This window comes from Rattus rattus, chromosome 2, assembly GCF_011064425.1.
Source record: "Rattus rattus isolate New Zealand chromosome 2, Rrattus_CSIRO_v1, whole genome shotgun sequence".
Lineage (NCBI taxonomy): Eukaryota > Metazoa > Chordata > Mammalia > Rodentia > Muridae > Rattus > Rattus rattus.
In genome coordinates this window covers 28,600,152-28,616,656 of record NC_046155.1, presented here as the reverse complement: position 1 = coordinate 28,616,656, position 16,505 = coordinate 28,600,152, and the positions used below count along the sequence as shown (strand labels likewise).

Below are 16,505 nucleotides of genomic sequence, written 5' to 3'. Positions count from 1 at the left end.
TTTCACTGTGTAGCTCAGGCTGCCCAGGAACTAGCTATGTAGAGGCTAGCCTCAAACTAGTGGTGTTCTTGCCCTTCCTTTTCTCAGGCACTGGATTGCTGCACACGCTACCATGCCCAGCAGATTGCATTCTGTACCTTAATTTTGTCAGTTATACTCTATTGAGGGTAGATATCAGAAAGAAAGGCTTTCCTTTTATTATTTTTGTCACTGATATTTTACAAGAGTACTTCAAAAAGCAAGTCTGGGAGCTGTCATACCAGTGAAGAAGTGAGGGCAGATCCTTGTGAAATTTGTCCAAAGCAACATATTTCCTCATTAGCCCTTTAGCCTTAAAATATAATTTGATTTCTTAGATTTTTTTCTGAACCATTCATATCTGTAAATGGTAAAATTCATACACTTAGGTGACATAGTTGGGAAGCAAAGAAACTCCAGCCTGAGAATTTACTGTTGGCAAGGTCCTGCCGAGGTTAACGTCTAATGGCTGAGGAATAGTTGAATAGTTAAATGCTGCATGTTGAAATATTCTGGCAATAGCCTCCCATCTTGCTGTCCACCAGTGGGAGCTATTCTAACTCGGAGATCATAAGGTAGTAATTTATTGCAAAGTGTGAATTTCTTTCAATTATCTCCATCCTTTCTTGTAACACACACAAAAATCATAGTGAGTTTTTTCCTGTAGTTAATTTCGTCTTATTCCGGAACATTTAAGAAGAGAAGGAAACTTCCTCCTTATCGAAGGTCTCACCTGTAGCAGGAAGACAAAGAGGTACTCCATGTATCAAATTCAGAACTCTATGTGCATGATCCTCAGAGAGATGGGAAGCGTCTTATTTCCTTGTTATTTCCTCCGAAGGACATAAGGTCTTAAAATGTCTTCAACTGTGTTATTTATCCTTTTCTAAGAAGTCATACATTATTAATGACATAAGAAGGCCACTTAGCATCCTACTCTTATTCATGGTGGTTTCCAGTTTGAGCATTCAATCCAGATAAGTAACTAACACCCATTTTAAACTAATGGCATCAAAATGTATTAACTCAGCTATAGCCACAACATTGCTTTAGTATTGTTTTTCCCCCCTAGAACTAAAATTATCTTATGTGTACCATGTGCGTGCGTGCATGTGCATATGTGTCCCCACATGAATGATGTGTAGTACTTGCCTGCAGTGCCCATGGAGGCCAGGGGACAGCGCTGGATACCCTGGACTGGAGTTACACAGTTATACACAATTGTGAGCTGTCATGTGGGTGCCGGGAATTGAAATAGGGTCTGCTGGGAGATTAATTAGCTTTTAACTGCTGAGTCATCTCTCTAGCTGGTGAGCTTTTATGGTGTGTGTGTGTGTGTGTGTGTGTGTGTGTGTGTGTGTGTGATTGTGTGTGCACATGTGCCTGTGAAGGTCAGAGGTCAGTATCCATCCTTAATTGCTGTCTGCCTTATGTTTTGAGTCTTTCATTGAACCTGGAATGCACAGATTTGACTAGACTAACTTGACAGCAAACCCAGGTACCCCTGCTCCCCGGGCCAGCATGCACTGCTGTGCAGCTTTTCTGAGACAGCTGAGGATCAACTCATTTCTCGGTGCTCGAAAGACAAGTGCTTTCCCGGCGGAGCCATCTCTCCAGCCTCCGCTTTTGTGTTTGGTTAGAAGGAGTTTGTGATGACACAGTGCTCTTCCCTCCGACCCCAGGCCATTATTGGTTGGAAGTTTTTGCAGGCAACATGGCTGACTCAGCAGGCGTGCACAGGGTAATACAGTCACAGTTACCAATGCTAACTCACCTTGAGTTGGGCACATGCTTCGGTTCCTTCATTTCTCTTCTAAGTTCACAGACAGCATTAAATAAAAGAAAAAGGAAGTGGCTTAGCGTTTAGGCTCCAGCCAGATTGCTTGTGAGTTGAGGTTTGTGCCGTTTGACTCTTGTTTTTATGTTTTTGTAGTTTGGTTAGTATTATATCATTTCATACAGCGATGTGTTTTTTTTTTTTTTCTTTTCTTTTTTTCGGAGCTGGGGACCAAACTCAGGGCCTTGCGCTTGCTAGGCAAGCGCTCTACCACTGAGCTAAATCCCCAACCCCAGCGATGTGTTTTTTAACCAAAAGGAGGTTGTTTCAGACTTTATACTGTTCTTATTTTAAATGAATTTGTAGTTTATTGTGTCATCATTTTAATCATTTACACACACACACACACACACACACACACACAAAATGGGAGGTGGTTCTTTTAAATAAAAGCATCATACCTGCTCCCATGTCTAAGATTGATGGGATATTTAGTATTTAGTCTCAGTCATTGTTGCTGGGGTATCTTGTTATTTTTTTGAAGCTCAGCTGATATCCCAGGATCCTTGAACAGAGCAGAAAACTCATAGCATCTTGGTTCCTTTGTCAGAGTTCTCCTGACAGGTGGATGGACCAGCCCTTGTGTTCTCTTGCACACAGGGTGTTTTGCAGGAGCCTTGGAGCTCCAGAATCCACGGACTGGCCTTTGCAGCTTGGCAGGCAACCACTCCCCCATCCCTACTGCCTTCCTTTGGGAGCCGCCTCTCTTCTTAGGGACCATTGAACTGCTGTTCCTAGGCTTTGGCTGGTTCTCATCTCCCTCTACCTTCCTTCTCTCTCTTTCTTGGGGGAATTATCTCATTTTGGGGGATGGTTCATACTTTCTGAGCACTTGAGTATCCCAGTGGATTTAGGCTTCATTCAGAACTATAAGAGTAGACAAACTCAAGTGGCGCCCACTTTCAGTTCTTGATACAGGTACCTGAAACAAGGGTAGCTCTGGCCATGGACTTGAGCTACTGAGAGGACTTTAGAGCCTTAGACTGGTGGGCAGGTGGGAGGAGTCAAAGGGTGTCTGAGGAGATAAAGGAACCCCTTGAGGGACTGCTAGGAGTGAAGTAGGCTCCTTTCTGTTTCCTAAAAGTGTAAGTGACTTAATTTTGACAAAATGAACATAAAGTTTGTAAGCACTTGTGGATTGATGCTTTGGAACCGTTCGACCAGGAGACCAAGTAAAAGGTACAAGAACCAACCGTACAGATAGAATAGGTGTCGTTGCCTTTGAGGAATTACTATTGGTAATTCCTTAAGTACACTTAGATGCTAAGGAGCTGTATCTAAGATGCAAGACTGGTGGGGACCTGGTCTCCCAACCAGGTATTAGACACCTAAAATATTCCAGTGACTTATGTTGTGTAGGTTAGACTGCTTTCTCTTAATCTTGAGAGAGGGAGGAAGGCAGAGGGAGAGAGAGATGGAGGGAATGGAAGGGAGGCAGGGAGATAGAGAGAAAACAAAACAAAACATAACAAAACATGCTACCTAAAATAATCCAGTGTTCGTGGGGACTGTTTGCGAGTGGAGACAAGCTTCTCCAGAGCAGATTCCAAGCCATCATGCTCTTCACTGGATGATGTGGGATGAGATTTCGTGGATCTTAGAGTCAAGAAGATTAGCTGTTGTAGAAGCAAACTGCCATCTTGAACTTAGCAGTTGTGATTGTATTATCACTGTAGGAGGGTTAGTGTGAGAAAAGGGAATTCCACTCATTCTCTTCAAAGTTCCATGTCCCTAAAGTAGGAATGAGATCAGCAGGCAAGGTTTCTTGAGGTAGCCAAGGAAAACTAGAGCTGTATCCTGGGTAGGCAGGGATTATGTATGAGAAAACGAGGAAACGATAGCCGTGTCCCTTGATGGTCACAATGCTCCTTTCAGTTCAGGCATTCTTGACATTACTGGTGGGTTCGTCTTCCTGTATCAGAGACGAAGGCACCAGCAGCTTTCACAGTTGCCATGTATAAGGGCTACAAAGCTCTGAAACACCAAAGGACCCCAGCTTCATTATCCTATCTGCATTGAAGTTTTAATATCCTCTCCCAACTCTGTGGGCTTTCAAGGACGTTATGTATAAAAACCCTAAATGACCCAGGCCACCTTGATTTGGGTGAGAAGGGATTGCATGACAGAACATTGTCTGGTGAGATGTAACATGTATCTACGCACCCCACATGGGGAGGGAACCCTTAACAGACTAAAGTGTGGATACCACCAAAGTTCAACTTTGTGAGTCAGTGAGCCTTATTGGCTTACAGGAATATGGGTGACAGGTCATTTATAGGAGCAGAAATGACTCAAAGACCATTCCCAAAGTCATTACTCTCAAATCATTACTCAAAGGCATCACCAGAGCCTGCCCCAGCATAGGTGAACATTGCATAGCCTGCAGACAGCTCAATGGGTTGGAGAAAGTGTCCTTTCCAGGTGCCTAGGTTGGTCTAAACTCCTTCTAGGTGGCTTAGTAGGTCTTTGCCACTTGGGTTATTTGAGAGGAACTCTCACCTTTTCTTCTTTACCCAGCTGGAGAGAGGCCTTGTGAATCTGGTCAGTTTCAGGGATTTCCTGAAGCTATTCTGAGTTGTTGACTTTCCTACTTAAGGAGCCCCATAAGCAGGATGAAATGTTTCAATTTTGGAGGAAAGGGTTACAAAACAACAGTTCGATTTACTCCTTGATAGTGTTGTCTCCCTCCTTGGGATTTGCTAGCCTACTGTGTGGATCACAGTGGGGCACTGTCTTTCAAAAGAAGACAGAAAAGTAGAAACTTTGCCTGGTAACATATTTAGAGCCATAGCGAGCATGGGCAGAGGGGCAAACCGATATTTCCTGATGTTGTAATGGAGACGCTGGACATAGCATCAGTTGTGTCTACCACCCAGGGACCTCATTGTTCTTGAGTATCACGACTCACACCCATTCAAGAAGATATTTCCTAACTGTATTTGTAGCTTTGGACTACATCTGCCTTATTAGTTCTCTACAAATCATTATCTTTTATGTAGCAAATACTCAATGAGCCACAGCTTCCTGATTGATGGGTTCTACCCATTGGTTCATCTGGCGAAGCATGTCACTAGCAGGTGACATTGTAATTTTTTTCCATTTTAAGCCTTGGTTTGTATTGGCTCACTTAGACAATGTATGACCTGGATATATGAAAGAAAGATCTGGTCCATTCATGCTTGCTCTGTCCCTTCCACATTCTCCTCTGCCCTCCTGCTCCCTCATAATAAGAATATTGGCTTCGTCCTGTCAGCTCTGATTGGCTATTCCTAGACACAATCCTGAGATCATGACAGTGTCTTCCTAGCTTGGTTTTGCCTTCAGCCTCCGCTCTGTCTCCGTGTTTTCTGAAAGTAGTTGAACGGTCCTCTTCATAGTCACCTGTCAGCCCATGCTTGTCAACCTGCTGTAGCTCTGGTTGGGCCTGAACTTGGAGATGCATGGTTCTTTAGTAAGACTGGGGGTTCCTAAGGTTTATGGGGTGCTCACTGTGCTGGGCAGGCATGGAAATACTTTATATATTTTATTCAATTCCTTAAACCCTGTATGAAGTTGGAATTGGTTACCACACTGTTTTCCAGATGAGTAACAAAGGCACAAAGTATTTAAGGAACTTGCTCATGGCCAGAGTCACGCAGTGTTTGAGTCCTCTCTGGCCCGGTCTCCATCACTTACATTGCTTCTGTGCCTCTTCCTCTGTGCCTTCCCAGCTTGCTGCTCTCTCCTCAGTCAGGCATCTCATCGGTCATACACTGTCCCCTATGCTTCTAGCTCAGAGAGGCTTGCCTTTCCCTCCAAACTTTGACAGATTTGTTTCTCGTTTGTGTTCCTTCGGTACTCGGCATCAAAGGCAACATAATTCAAGATTGGATGTTGTTCTTCTCTGTTAGTTTAAACTCCCTCCAATCGGCTAGAAGATTTTTCAGAAGAGCAATGGCCCAATATTCCATTTCACGGCAAATGCCAAGTCCACAGTAGGTCAATGTGACTTGCTCATGGTCTTTGGGAGACTAAGTCGGTTATCTCCACCTAAAGTATGCTTCCTCCCTCTTTCCCTTCATTTCTTTCTTGTGTCATCCAGCGTCATCCATTTCCATGGTCCGATCCAGCAGACAGGCCTTGGTGTAATCCCATTTAGAATGTAGGCAGGAACAGCCTGACTCGTCAGTGGAAGGAAAGCTCCCTTGAAGTATCTAGAACAGCAGAAAAGGGTCACAGCAAACTGATAACTGACCCAGCAGCAGTAAATCACCATGGAGCCCGGGCTCACATCTCAGGTTTTGAGAGTAACAATTCATTTATTTAACAAATACATCTGCTCTCTTCCCGTGGGATTGTTGGAAACTTTGTCAAGGGAGAAGCAGTAAAATGTGCTTACATTTCCTCTTTGGATTTCGAGGCTAATTGTGGGTGAACTTTATTTAACACTCTTGCTATATACTAACAGTCTCTGCGGGATAGGGAAGCTTTCAGTTAACTTGGCAAATCATCACAAGGGATAACAGGAGGGTCAGCAGCAGCTTTTTGTACTAATTGGTTGATAATTGATGTATAATGGCTGAGAGATGGGACTTTAGAATATAAACCCCAGGAACAACGTTGAATCTACCGTCCATCTTTATGAGGTGTCTGGGAGCTATGTCGTCTTTGTAACATCTTACCAGAAGAGCTCAGCGCTGTGGGAAGCAAGGTGAGGGCTGATGCCCACAAAGTGAGGTTCTTAGGAGTTCAGACGAGCATGGGACAGTTTTCAGTTTATCAGGTATAAACGTGACTCCATTTAACATGGGCATAAAATAAAACGAGTAGGGCTGATGATTCCGTTCTTTGTGGGCAACATTCCTGCAATGCTGACTAAAGCTGGAAGCATGTTGGTGTAAAAAGTATACCCCTGGGAAGTAAACCCTGGGTGAATCAAGCTGAGCCCCCAAGGGCAAACTAGTGGGGGGTTGTAGATTCCTGGATCCTTCCTGGGGTTAGGACTTGACCTATTTATTTCATCACTTTGAGAAGGAGCCGCAGAATAGATTTTATAGATGTACCCCACCTTCTATTTGGTTTTCTAAGTTGTTATACTTTAATTTAAAACCCCTGAATTTACTCTAAACCAGTTTCTCTAACCATTTTTTTGTGAGTTTTCTTTATCCACACTGGCCCTTATTGGCTCTCAACTTCCTCTTTCTCCCATTGCTTTTAGTCTTACTCGTCTCTTGGGGAAAGAGTTTACTCTGGGGTGAACCTCCAGTGGCATGTACCATAACTTACAGCATGGCACACCCATGGCAGACAGCCAAGTGTGCCAGCATTATCTGCTTAGTGGGCTCAGAGCACAGTTTATTGAAGTGACCCTCATGATGCTAGTCTGGCATGGAATTGCGATGATGTGAAACATCCAGCTTTAACATCAGACTGTGCCTGTTCTCTGTTCCTCTAACAAAATAAGTACGGTAACTCACAAAGAGAGTGGGTTTTTTTCGGCTTGTGGTTTGCAACCATTGGTACACAATGGCTCCATTGCTCTTGGGCGTGTGATAAGGTATATGTGACCTTAACACATGTGGTCTTAACATAGGAGCAAAACCCTTTGGAAGGGAAAAGAGGGAAAGAGAAGACCAGGGCCCACAATGCCCTTCAAGAGCACACCCTCCACGCTATAGGCTGCTGTTAACCCCATTTCTTAAGGTTTCTATAAGCTCCCAATAGTTTCCGGCTATTGGAGAACATCCTAGGTCTCAACAGTGGCCGAGGTCTTTTGGACTAACTGAGCTGATTGATCCCCTGAGCTCTGCTTCTTCCCTTGCTTTGTGCTGGAGACACCGACTTCAGGCACCCTGCTCCCCTTTACTGACTCCCATGATCACACCCTATTACTGCCTTTGCATCCATGTGCCTTTTCTTCCTTTATTGTTGTAGCTTATTTTCCATAGGATTAGTATGTTATTCTTGAGTGGCTCCCCAAGGAGGAGGAGCCCCTAAAAATTCAGTCTTCCCCCAACAAATGTATTTTCCATGCCATACTTTCTCTGAGAGATTCATTATTCACTTTGTAAGAGCTACGAGAACCCTTGTATTAAAAAGGATGTAACCTTTGCTTTATTGAGGTATTTTGAAGTTATTTGACCATGGGCATCTCTAGAAGCCTTTCCCCACTTACCACTTTTAAGGGATGCACCTTCGGAGTTCCTGAAGAACTTTGAGAAATATCTCCAGGTTAATATCTCTAGGTTAATCTCCTTCAGGGAATTATCTATAATATAGTAACTTTTTCTTTGAACTCCTGTCTATAATTTAGCTTCATATTCAGTCCTGCACAGTGCATTAACCTTATCTGATGGCTCCTAGGTGAGTCTGTTTGATGTCTGCAGATCGTCAGCTCCACAATGACAGGCTGCGGTGCCCAGCGTGTCTTATCTCCCTTAGGTTGTGTGCAGTTCTGAGCACTTGCTAATGGTTTCATTCTGAGTCCCATTCTTGGGCATTTCTGGCCATTCATCTGACCTCTCTGTATCTCCTAGTGACATACTGTGTACACTCATACACAGTCACTTCACGGCCAGTGCTGTATTTCAGCAAGGAGGCATTGCAGCTTTGTTGAAATATTCCACAAGAAGCCTAGGATGTCTGCTATGCAGGCGTTCCTTGTTTCCAGTTCTTCGAAGGGCGGTGAGTGAATGCACAGTGGGGCTGCTGACCTTTATCCTCTGGCCACTCTGGTTTTTCTTGGGTCCCCGCAGAGAAAGAAGCCTGTTTGTCCATCCCAGGTGGAATACATGTACTTTCCAGAATTCTCTCAGATACCTCATGCTTACCCCATTTGAGAGAAAAGAAAGGAGCCGACACGATACAGTGCCTTGCCCCAAGCTATGTACTCCCTTATGTACCCATGTTTCAGTATAAGACAGGAATTTGTGGGATAAAGGTGGATTTCTTTCAGCATTTGCTTTGAGACTTTATTAAAATAGCTATACTCTCATGGTTTCTCTTAAGAACAGATGGGGGCAATGTATGATAAATCATATTGCTTTTGGAATTAGAACATGCATATTCATGTTTGTAGAATTTGACATGTGGAAGGATATACATTTGGCCGTTCAAGTTGTATGTCTTAAAAGAGGACTGCTGCAACTGGGCAGACATGAAAGACCATGGCTTTTATGTGCTTCTACATGATTCGCTGTAATGCTTATTGTTTTAAACTTGAAATGTAAATAAACGTAATTCCCAACACGATGTCCCTAGTAAAATGTGGGTGGTGCTTTGATATATGCTAAGTTAATAAATCCAAGGCCTAAGAATGCATATGTTAAAATCCTAAACATTATTTGCAACCTGTGGAGCGTTGTCACAGTATATAGAATATTTCTTCCTTGTCACAATATCCTTTCGTATTGATGGAGAATAGGCTGTGAGGGCAGAGTTTTGAGTAATATCCCAGTGCTCTTCATGTCTGGGCCCCAAAATCAGGCTGTCTTGTTGCCAACTCTGTTTGGGATGACCTTATGGCTACCTGGTCAGCCTTGTCTTCTGTGGACACCTCTATCTTGTGCACCTAGAGGAAAGCAAGAACAGTTTCTTGAGCCAGTCTTTCCTACTTAGTCTTGGTTCTACCTTAGAGGAAGACTGGGCAGCTCCTTTCTTAGAAAATGAGGAATTAGCAAGAGGTGCTGGCACATTTTGGGGTACATAAATAATCACTTCTGCCATTATGTTGAGTTTTTATTAAAGATTGTTCTGTGGCACAGGGGTGACGGCCACAGCACTAACCCTTGACTGGGCAGGAGCTCTGTATGGTGGCTGTCAGCAGTGCTTGGAACTACCTTGTAGAAGAACCCAGACGACGACACTGACCTGCTAAGTGTTTCATCCCTAGGAGGGCAGGAGAGGACAGCACCCCTCCCACGTGAATGCCAAACATTTTCCATAGTGTCTTAGTTAGGGTTTTACCGTGGTGAACAGACACCATGACCAAGGCAACTCTTACAAGGACAACATTTAATTGGGGCTGGCTTACAAGTTTAGTCCATTATCATCAAGGCAGGAACATGGCAGCACCCAGACAGGCATGGTGCAGGAGGAGCTGAGAGTTCTGCATCTTCATCTGAAGGCTGATACAGAATATTGACTTCCAGGCAGCAAGGGTGAGGGTCTTAAAGCCCATGTGCTCAGTGAGTCACCTATTCCAACAAGGCCACACCTCCAAATAGTGCCAATCCCTGGGCCACACATATTCAAACCTTGACACAAGGCATCTGAGATTTGCTTGCTTTTGAAAGTGGTCTTTGATTTAGGGGCTGGTGAGATAGTTCAGTGGTTAAGAGCACTGGCTGCTCGTCTAGAGGACCTGGGTTCTGATTCTGAGCACGCATGTACATGGTGGCTAACAACTAACCCTGATTCAGTTTCAGGGGATTCGAGCCCCCTTCTGGCCTCTGTGGGCACTGCAAGCATTGGGGGGACTCACGAACATGCAGACAAAGCATCTGTTACTTAAAAACAAAACCCAGAAAGTTTTAAAAAGGAGTTGTTCTTTATATTAGGGTTTTTTTCTGGATTGGTTTAAGGAAACCATGCCATGCAGGGGTATTTAAGTGCTTGGTAGAAACTGGTAAAGTTTTGAGCTTCAAAGTTGTAAAACGTTTACTTTTGAATGACCTACATTGGCTCTGAGCTCTGCCTCAATTTTGTGATCACCAGGAACAAAGGAAGGACTAGACTTGTAAAAAATTTGTTTGTACAGTGAAAGGTCTATTGAGAAGTTTAGGAAAATACTATTTCTGGGGCCAGTGAGATGATTCAGCAGCTGGTTTCTGTCTCTTGATGTCATGCCTGAGTTAGAGTCCCCAGAAGGAAGGAGAAAACTAACTCTCGCAAATTGTCGTCTGATTTCTGCATGGATACATGCACATACAACAAATGAATGAATAAACAAATAAATAAACTTTGAAGATAACAACTTCTGATTTTTTTCTTCCTGACTTTTGAAAAAAATGTTTTTGTTTTGTTTTGTTTTTTAATCATCTGGGGTATTCTTAAACGTTCCTTTGATGTTTCTATAGTACTGTTTTGTTGTAAAATGCCCTTGAGGTAGTTCACTTGTCATTAGCACCCTAGTCTGAGATAGTCAGATCCTTTCCTAGGCAGTGGCATAGAGGAGGGATGGGAGAGGTGAGTAAAGAGTGGTGTAAAACTGGAGGACATTCTGGGAGGGACTGGCCACTGCGTGTGTTTGTGTGTGTGTGTGTGTGTGTGTGTGTGTGTGTGTGTGTGTGTGTGTGAGTGAGAGAGAGAGAGAGAGACAGAGAGAGAGAGAGAGAGAGAGAGAGAGAGAGACTGTCTGTCTGTCTTCTGTATGTGTCTCCCATGCAGTGTGGTATGTGAGCATTAGTTTCTGAGTGCTCAAGTGAAAAAAAAACCTAGAAATCATATAAGATGATACGTCTGTCCGTCTGTCCTCTCCCCCTCCCTCCTGTCCTCTATTTTTCTTTCTTATTTTTTATTGAAGAACATTTTTATACAGCATCCTCGTCATGCTTTTCTCTGTCCCCATTTCCTCTCCACCCCTCACTCGCGCTTCACAGCCCCTCTCTCTCTAAAACACAATACAAACACACACAAGCCCCCTCCCCAGAGTAAACCTCCACAAAACCCAGAAACCAAAAATGGTAAAAAAAAAATCATATTGAAGCTGTTTTGTGTCATCCAACTACTACTGGGCATGGGGCCCGCCCCGAAGTGTGGTTTCTTTACCCTGTGAGAGTCCATTGGAGAAAACTCAATATTCCCTTTTCAGGTGGGCACCAAGTGCAGATAGCTTCTAGGCTAGGGGTGGGATCCTAAAAGGAAGGGGCTTCTTAAATAACACTTAGCTAATCTGTGGATGTGTTTATGTTGTATGGACATGAGAGAGTGTGGAGACCAGAAGACAGCTTGAGGTGTTGTTTGGTGTCTTACTCCATCAATGTTCTTCTTTTGAGAAAGGTTCTGTGTCTGGTCTGGAAGGTTCTAAGTATGTTAACATGACTGCCCAGTCAGCCCTGGGGATCTGCTTGCCCTCACATGCTCAATTCTGGAAGTACAATGGGGCCTGGCATTTCCACATGGGTTCTCCTGATGGAACTCAGGGTCCCTCGTTGGCGCATCAGGCCCTTTACCACTGAGCTCTCTCCCCTCTCCTAATTCAGTTAACTTTCTCCAAGCATTTAGTAAGTGCCACACACTAAATATATCACACGTATTAGCTCTTTCAGCCCTCTTAACAGCTGTACAGTTCTGCTGGCATCAAACTCATTTTAGAATCAGGAAACCAAGACACAGAATGCTTAAGTAATGTGGGGAGATTATAAAGCTAGTGGGTGGAGGGGCTAGGATGCAAATGTGTGCTCGCTCTGTCTCTCCTTTCTTTTCTTCCTTTCTCCTGTCAACTTTTCTATCAACCTTCAGTGCTGGGTGATTTACTACCCAACGGTTTACTAAACTGCTCTGGGGAATCCCCTGGAGTGTGGCTCAACACCTTTCTTTCTATGACATGATCCTGGGTTAGAAAGCTCTGCGTGGATTATTGGTAAGATGTGAGCATAGCATTTTCTCCACTAGTATTGTACCCTTGTCTTGAGTTTTTATGACTATACATTTAGGGTTTAAAAATATGAGATCTAAGACTCATTCTTAATGTCCCAAAATTGGTATGAACAAACTCTTTTCATAGCAAATTGAAAGAGGAAGAAATGAGAAAATTGGGGATTGTTTTCGTGTATCTATGATCTTATATTTAGGTCTTTAATATTTCAGAGTAAGATGTTATAGAGAACCCAGACGCTTAGGTGTGGCGTGTATTATTTGTGTGTTACTGTAAGTGTGGTAATAATCAATTGTCTTTAGGGCAATCCCACGCTTTAGGTAACATGACTGTTTCTATTTGAGAAGAAGTTCCTAGGGTAGAGACATCCTAAGCACTCTGACTAGTACCACATAGCCAGTAAGGGAAGGGGGCAGGATATGAACGTACCCGATATTAATATTTTTTTTTTTGCCTTCAAAATACCCCGTCTGTGTGTTGGGATGAACCATTTAGAAGCTGATCTTTCATAGTTATTTATTTCTTAACCCGATAAAAGCTATTACACGATCCTAGAGGCAGGAATTACCTTTTAATAAAAACAGCTGGGCAGTGGCGTCAGTGAGGAACTTTGCTCATCTCTTCACCACCGTCTGCATCAATGCCTAGCTCGTGGTTAGCGGTCTGTAAGTGCCAGTTGATTATCGATTAAGAACAGGAAAGCTTTGATCAAGTTAGATCTGCTCTCTCATCTGTAACACATTTGTGTTATCCTCTGTATCAGTGCGAGTTTTAAGAGAACCAGTGCATGGGCATCAGCAGTTAGGAAAGATGCAGCTTATCAGTGGTCCCTAAGGATGACCTCATTAACCTTGGCTTTCAGAGATGAAGACTCTCAACTAAGGAAGGCACCCACAAAACCATGCTCTTCCCAAATGACCACCCAGTTCAGAAACGCAAGGACGCAGAATGTTTGGGGCTTTCCACTGGCACGCATTGATCTTGGCTGGAACCTATGTGATACTCAGAGTGCCGTCTTCTCAGATCTTTATTTGAGCCGTAAACACATTTTTAAACACACACCATGTTGTCTCTAAAAATAAGCGATATTTCAAAAAGAATGCCAGTGCCCAAGTAGTTGGCACATCTGGGAGTCAGTAAAGCTGTATGGTTTGTTTTTACTGAACAGCAAGCCAGGGAACATTCAAACTTGGCCAGTTGCAAACTTCTATCTGTGATGACACCTGGTTTTAAAAAAAAAATTGGCTCTAGTCTCAAAACAGAAAGAACATTGGAAATAGGCAGAGAATTAAACATCGTTTACTCTCTTGCTTTGTGCAAGGAGCTATGAAGAAGTTTTCGTCTTTAATAAAGTGGGACCGAAAAGCAAGGGCAAGCATGACCCGGCGCCATCTGTGACAATGGCTGCTGGCATCCATAGTGCCTGCTATGCTGCTGAGTCCTTTGTACGGACATTCTAGATGCAAAGCCACCTTATGGGCCCGCAGTAATGGTTTTCGGTTTGGTAAATGGTCAGATAGGAATACTGACTACACATATCCAGTAATTTTCCTGGGGCACACAAAGAGCCTTCATCCCAGGCAGGCCCCCCCACAGAGTTCACACTCCTGTTCTGGAGTAGCTCTCCCCTCACTGTTAAATTTGGTATTCTCAAAAAGATCCAGACTTGAGTGCTTTGTTAATAGCAACTCTTGGTGCACCTACTGCTTGCTTCCATTTGTGAGATAGTTGGTGTCGTTTTCTAGAACATTCTCAGAGCTATGCACACATATTGCCAGCTTCCGAGAAATTCACTGTTCAGCACCACAGGCTGTCGCTTTCCTGTGACTAGAGGATGTTTAAGTTGGTCCATGAGTTTGGAGTAGAGGAAAGGGATAATGCACACCAAGGCAACTGGGCAAAGGAAGATTGGCATGTCTTTATTACAGAACTACAGAACAGAGTGGATGTAAGAGTCTGGGCGGGGAGTTCCAGGGGAAGACTTGGTCAGCACAACCTACTGGACCAGAAGAACATATGTATAATTGTTCTTCTCACCATCTTCATCTTCCATTCGGTTTGGTCAGCTACACTGGAGGAGCATCAGAAAATTGACTCAGTTTGGAGTTTTAAGAAACGGTTCTGTGTTTCATGAAAGACAAGAAGGTGTCTATGAAAATAGTTGGATAATATTTCATTTTCATTGTAACCACTTTTAATTTTCGTGCCTTCACAGCTTTATAACAGTTGGGCTCTAGGAAGTAGAGATATATTAAACAATGACTTCATTTCTAATAGGAATAAAAGAACAAAAATGAAAGCACAGTGGGAATGTAATGGGGGTGGAAGGTTGGCAAGGATCTTTGGGTTGGAACCTTGAAACCGCAGAGGTGCTCACTACACAGATAGGATTGTGGGCAAGCGTTAAAGCAAAAATATCTCAGTTGCTAATTCTAAGGTATACATATTTTCACCATATCTCTGAAGTAATGACACAATACACAAATTTATCTTGTTGTTTATGTTTGTAACACACACACACACACAGGATTTTAGATTTGACAAAGTAGGTATTAATATGTTTTGTTACTAAATTTTAGTTGATGTATACTGAGAGAGTGACTAGTGTCTGTTTTAGAGGAATTTAAATGTTAATAGTAAAGTGACAATTTATTCTATGAGTTTATGGCATTTTATTGGACTGAGTTCTTGGCATCCGATCTTGCTTTTAATGGGAACAGCTATGTAAGGAAGCTGAGGACTAACTGAGTTCGGTGCATCCTGGGTTAGGCAATGCACCACTACGTTGCCCTTTCCAAGGGAAGAAGTGAGTCTGTGCAGTGGTACATGGTTAAGAATTTTCAGAGATACTTGGTTTGTGATCTTTACCTAAACGTCATACTTGCCACTCTTGGTGTGAAGACGAAGCCTTGATGCCCAATGCCCAATGGATCATCAAGATGGAGTATCTCCAACTGGTCCTGGAAGACACAATGGAGTAGAATAGAAATGTGCTACACGAGGAAGAGAGAAGCAAACTTGTACATATGAAAACACACTTGAGAAATTTCTGTAGGAGCCAGTGATCTTGGAAAACATCCAGGAGCTCACCTAAAATCCCAAACCAAACCATGGGGGTACTGTGGGAACACAGCGAGAAGTCTGAGTCTTAGAAGATGTTAATTCCCTGTGTGGCCCTAGGCAAGCCATGTGCAGTTGGATTTTACTCCACGGGGTTGGAGTGAAGCAGGGCTCCTGCCACCTGGTAGGCTGTGACCCCATCAGCATAGTTGAGGCATGGCTTCATTTATGATGATTCTCTCATAGCTCCGAGGTCTGCTTTGTCTCTCGAACTCTTAGAAGAAAATGTAACCAAAATTGATGTCAAATAACAGAACCCTTGGCTGTTGGGGGAAAAAAAAACAAAGTGGGAAATTTTGCTTTCTAGAGCTTAAGAAAGTTACAGTGACAAATTCTGTTTACTTTGGTTCCCAAGTAGAGCCATTATGAAGTCAGATAATCTAGTGAGATCTTCAGTTTTTTGTTAGACTTGGTAACAGCATAAGCCACCGATACTTGAACAGGTAATTGACAGACATGTTAGAAAAAAATACATTCATGAGAAAGGAATGTCTAGAATGACTAAGCTCTTAGTACTGTTTTCAATAAATGAGTCACGGCAGCACCAGCCAGTTCTTCTCTGCTTTTAACTTTAATGACACAGACTCGTGTGTCATTAAATATGCCTCTTCTCTTTCTCTTAGAAGTATGTACCAATTTTCAACATTGGAATATTATAAGTAATGAAAATAAAAACATGTTAAACTCAATTACCTTTCCAAGTGAGCATTTTAGAGATTACCCACCTTGAATATATATATATATATTTTTTTAAAGATCTGTATGCAAAGGCAGTGTGCTGGGATAAAGAGGAAACCTTGAGGGAGAAGGGATGTAGCCTGACTGTAATTCCCATTTAAAGAGGATTTTGAGATGTATAGTTTTGCAGTGAGATCGACCAGTTAAATGCCTACCCTGTGGAAGTATTGACTTTATTTGTTGTCAAATCATTAAATTCAAAATATTAGCTACTCT

At 42.9% G+C, this 16,505-nt stretch overlaps 1 protein-coding gene across 1 annotated transcript in view; it reads left to right on the top strand.

Annotated features, from left to right (window-relative positions):
• Nucleotides 1–16,505, top strand: part of Glis3 (GLIS family zinc finger 3) — a 415,784-nt gene that overhangs the window by 123,846 nt on the left and 275,433 nt on the right. The window lies entirely within an intron of this gene.